This window comes from Elaeis guineensis, chromosome 2 (assembly GCF_000442705.2).
Source record: "Elaeis guineensis isolate ETL-2024a chromosome 2, EG11, whole genome shotgun sequence".
Lineage (NCBI taxonomy): Eukaryota > Viridiplantae > Streptophyta > Magnoliopsida > Arecales > Arecaceae > Elaeis > Elaeis guineensis.
This window is the reverse complement of record NC_025994.2, coordinates 2,492,663-2,498,368: the sequence shown is the minus strand read 5'-3', so window position 1 is coordinate 2,498,368 and position 5,706 is coordinate 2,492,663.

The window sequence follows — 5,706 nt, the reverse complement described above, 5'->3', positions numbered from 1 at the left end:
CACATCCTTTTTCACCATCTTCCACACCGTTCTCTACATGGTTCCACACAGTTTTCTACTATTTTCCACATAGTTTTCCATATACCAAAGAGATGCCACATCTTCCTTTAAATAGAGCATCATATGGGTGGGAGTTTGATTCCTATTTTAACTACAAACCAAAGACCCAGTAGGATATAAATTCTAACCTTTAAAATGAAATAATTAAATTAATAATATTAGGATTAGAATTCTACAATTATTGTTAAAACAAATGATCAAATAAAAATGAAATCCTAATTGAATTGGGACTTGGTAATGAATCTCAAATTCTCCCTCATTACAAAATTCATATAAAATATTGAAGTTATCGATATCATAAAGCACCATCATAGCCATCATCATTATTACCATAGTAACAACAAATGTAATAATTTGTCCAACCTATAATTAAATAATAAAACTTTTTCTTGGCTTAAATAATAAATTTTCGTTGGCTTGTTCTCTTCGATACATCTGTCAAAGATGATGATGACTTGTAGTACTTCCTCTTGCATTGACTTTACGATCATGATGTCAAAATTTTTTTTAGCATCCAGCTTATCCAATAAATATCAAGTTATCGGTTACAATAACCATAAACATCAGTCATTATCTGTATACAAATAAAATTAAAAATAAAAAATTGTCATATTCACATACCCCCACTTAGGGAGTCTCAAGCATCTGTGTATAGTTGGTTTCTACATATTAAATCAAATCTTTATGCATAGAATCTTTTAATAGCTAGAACTTTGGAGTAGCTTCAAAATTTACTGATGTACTAAAAATCTTATCGAACATCAAGGCACAACAAGAATCATCTCCACCAAGTATATCATTTTGGTCTTTGATCTCCAAAGCTGCTTTAAGATCAACTAGCTTTTCATCTTCATAGCCGACTAAATCTCTATAAGAAACGTCCAGATCTTGGATAGATGCAACATAAGACTCTTCCACATGACTTGATTCTTCAATACAGATCTCCATATCTACATTGATTGTAGCATCCTTTAACTCTTCTCGAGCAATTTCAAAATTAGTGGATTTTTCAATTACGATCTCTTCTGAACTTATATGGTAGCCATTTGATCAAGTATTTTCTGCTTCAAATCTTCATCTTTAAACTAATTTTGTGCTTCTTTGAAATTTTTGAAATAAGCTGAACCAAAATCTACTCTTCAGATAATTTTTTTTGGGATGTCTCAATTTGCATGAATTTGAGTGGACAGTCACAAGAATATCTCATGCTTCCTTTGGCTCCTTTGCATCCTAAATATAAAGAAATCTTTTTAATCAATTGAAATTTGAAGAATCCACGTTACCATTCTAGATTTCAAATTTACTTTCTTCTCATAATCTCATCTACTGACATCATATTTGACTCATCCAAAATATCCATAAATCTGGCCTTTCAAATAAGACCTCATGAGATGCTTCCGCATAACAATATTGTTCAACTTACGAAAATAAATAATAATAGTAAAAACAACCTTGCTGATGTTAGTAAGATCAGCATCTCATAACTAAACCATTTATAGAGACAATAATAGTATCGGCTATGATGATTCACCTCTTAAATTATCAAATAAGAGTCTAAATGCTTACACCACCATATAGCGAATTACTGAAAACTCTTCAACCATGCCCAGTTATGAACACAAGATCACTAACAATCAAGATGCCGCTCCAAAAAAAATGCACTCCGAATAAGTCTGATCAAACCCACAAACTGCTCAACCACTCTCCAAGCCTATGACTCTAATACCATATAGAGCCATAAACATACGAGCCACCAATCTCAAAAACTGAATCTGATACCATATAGAATCACAAATAGATGGGTCACGAATCTCAAACTCTTAGCTCTGATATGATATAGAGCCACAAATAGACTGGCCATGGATCTCAAGCCATTAGCTTTGATACCATATTAAACCAGAAATAGATGGGTCAGGAATCTCAAATTCTTAGCTCTGATACCATATAAAACGACATGCTACACATAGCAGACCAACGTGCTAGCCCAAGATCCCAAACAAATACTAAACAAAAAAATATTTATAGAAATTATGAGAGAAAAAATTATGAAAGAATAAAAAATTAAAAAAATAATTTATTTAAAGAAGAACAAAGATCAAAACGTTATAAAAGTACCTCACAAAGGAGTCTCCACATATACAAATAATCTCTTCTCTTTCTTTCTTCCCACATCCTTTTTCACCATCTTTCACAACATTCTCTACACGATTCCATATGGTTTCCTATAGTTTTCTACATAAATTTTCATATACCAAGGAGATACCATAGATCCCTACAATACAGCACCATGTGGGTGAGAGTTTAACTCCTACTTGAAGTCACAAACCAAAGATCTACTAGGACATAAATTCTAGCAACTTTAGAAGAAAATAATTATATAAAGTAATATCAGGAATAAAATTTTAAAGTTATTATTAAAATCAATGACCAACTAAAAATAGAATCCTAATTAGATTGGAACTTGGTAATGAATCTCAATAAATATAACTATTCCATTGGGAAGGCTGAAAATAGATCCTAAAAATATATAAGATAACCCGGCCAGTAACTGTAGATATAACTACTATGGAGTGAAATCTCTACACATCAAGTGCATCATCCAAGCAACACAGCGTATTCACTGATGGATACAACCTAACAATACAGCTGAATTCTTAAGGAAATAATAACTCTTTAACCAAAGTTTCTAGCCACTCAGCCTGCTGATATAAAGCCTTGTCTCACAATTTTAATACCTCCCCACTACAATCATGCCAAACACCACTTGAAGAAAAGTTCCTTTTATTTAAATAAGAATAGATATAGCAAAGAAGATAAGGAGCCAACATAACCTACAGCTTGTCCCCTTTACAGGCTTTTTTAATTTGATAGATCCCCTGCAACACAACAAATAAAATATGTTGTGTACGCAAGACTTTAGAAAGATCGATCTCAAATAGGGGATATCATCAATATCATTAATCTGAGGAACATAATGAGGGTAGTAGCACATCAGTAACAAAGTTCTCAGAAGTCCAGGCAAATAACATCATCTATGCACCCAGGTGTCCAATTCCCTTTTGGAGGTTGGTCCATTAAGGGGTTTATTATCAAAAACACAACCGAACTCTCAATAGCCAAGCTTGATATTTTAATTCATAGCAATAAAACATAGGATAACACCCCATATCTTGAGTGAAATTAGGAATGATGAACATATGCCACTCTCCAACAATTAGCCTATAGAATAGCATTAAGTTGTGGGAGAATAGGGTCATTCTGAAATATATTAAAATTTCTATCCAAAGCTAAAGCAGCGCACAATCAACTACTCGATTATCTTAGCGTAGAGTATGAGAGATATTACATGAAGGGATCTCACTTAGCTATTGAAGAATATCAGTTAATGAAGGATAATAAATATGCTTAAAATAATCAAAATGCTTCTACCAATTCGCAGTATTAGCTGAATCACCTTTAAGATGGATATTAGTAGCAGAAAATTTAGTGCAAGCAATTTGCAAACAGCCCATAGCCCATATAGCACATGGCATGATTGTTGGATTCAACAACCTACCTCCAACTCGAAGTAAAATTTTAGATGAGTCTCTGATAATAAATACAACTACTGCATTAGATTGATTTGCCGTTGCATCAAAATTTACCTGAATCACTCCAATAGGAGGGGGTTGCCAAGAGACTAATACTGAATTTTTAATGGATGCGACAGAGTAAGGACAACCCCAGTGCTATGATGGAGCAACCAAGGATAAAGATTGGCTTAGGAGCATAATATCAGCAAGGACCTTCCTACACCAAATGAGTAGGGGATAAATGATTTTATCAGAAGATTCTTTCATTGCAAGCTAACTATAACTAACATGCAACATAGGCAAAGAGAGCCGTCCTCACAGCCTCAACCTGGCTTGTGGTGAGGAAGTGAATCAAAGCCGACAAAGATGGAGGGGAGAAGATTTATCTACCAAACTGTTGCAAAGCCCTCTAGTAGCTTTTAGCAAAAGTGCAAGATATAATAATATAGTTAGCATCTTCTTAGATATTGATGCACAAATCACAAAAGCAGTGGCTTGCATCTATAATGCCCTTCTGACACAAGAATTGCTTAGTTGGTAGGCGGTCTCAAAGCAATCACTACCAAAAGAATTTGACTCTTATTGGCACATGGACCTTCCAGATCCATGTACTATTATGTAGCTAGTCAGCTTCCCTAGAGGAGTTAATCTAGGAATACATATGTCCAAGAGTCACAAATGGTGCTTATAAGAACCCCAATATAGCTGATTATCCCAATTTCCAAGAGGCAATGGAATACGGCCAATTTGGGTCATCATTTCGACAAAAAAAAGAGTAGCTAATTAAGACTAGTCCCATTCCCTATATAAGTAATAAAATTCTGAATTTTTAGCTGGGTGTTATCAATATTATATTAACAAAACTAGGCCCTTAGATAAGAATGACTGATAGCCAAAGGTCTTAGATGATATCAATATATTATCAGATCCAATTGCCCAAATAAAATGAGATTGACTAGGGTACCAAAGTTATAAATTTTTTTATCAAATGGCAAAACTATGCCTCGATTTCTTATAATCCTCCCAATTGCCCGTAAACTGATACCTAACATGAATAAGATTTGTCCATAAGAATTTCATGAAGCACTATCTGAATAGCTAGCTTACATAAACAAGCTTTCCTTCTGATTAGCAAGTCAACTATACTAATACCCCTCGATCCTTGGCAAGCAGACCGAAGACCAAGCAATAGATGGAGAGCTGCCCGATCAAAAGAGTACCTCTATAGAAATGCTCTGAACTCCTCTAATTTATGTAGAAAGGATATGGCACAGGAGTTGATAATAGGAAATATAGGAAGATTCATAATAGCATAGATTGGAGAAGAGTTGCTCTCCCCACAAGGGCAAGAGCCTTCCACTTCTATGACTCAATCTGCGAGACCAGATTCTTCCAGATAAGAGAAATTAGATATATACAACTTGGTTCTCGAAATAGGCACCCCTAAGTATTTCCACATACCTTATTTCTCATGCATATTTAGAAGACTCATAATTTGATACTTCAAGACAGTTGGAACAATGGGGATGAAAATAACTTGATATTTATGAACATTAATTGCTTGGCTTGAGAGGGAGCAGTAAGATTGATAATGGATATTAAGCATAGACTATTCTTCTTAGTAGCCCTATAAATGAGCAAACAATCATAACAAAAAGTAAGTGTGATATGGAAGGGCACCTTCTGCTAGGCCGATAAGCCTAGAAAATTGCTGGTGTACTACACATTGAAGGAATCAAAAAAAATTTTCAAGCAAAGAATAAACATATAAAGAAACAGCGGACATCCTTGATGTAGCCCCTTCACTGGTATAAACCAAGGTGTGGATGAGCCATTAATAAGTAATGCAAAGGGAGAATGGATAATACATTGATGGATGAAGGATATGAATTTACTATGGAAGCCAAATTGCTGTAGCACAGGAAAAAAAATTCTCAAGAAATATGATCATAAGTTTTTTCATGTCAAGTTTAATCATCATCAAACTACGAGATAGAGAAACTCTTGATAAATAGTGCATAAGTTTCTGACTAAGTAAAATCTGATCCATAATAGATCAGCCTTGAATAAAAGT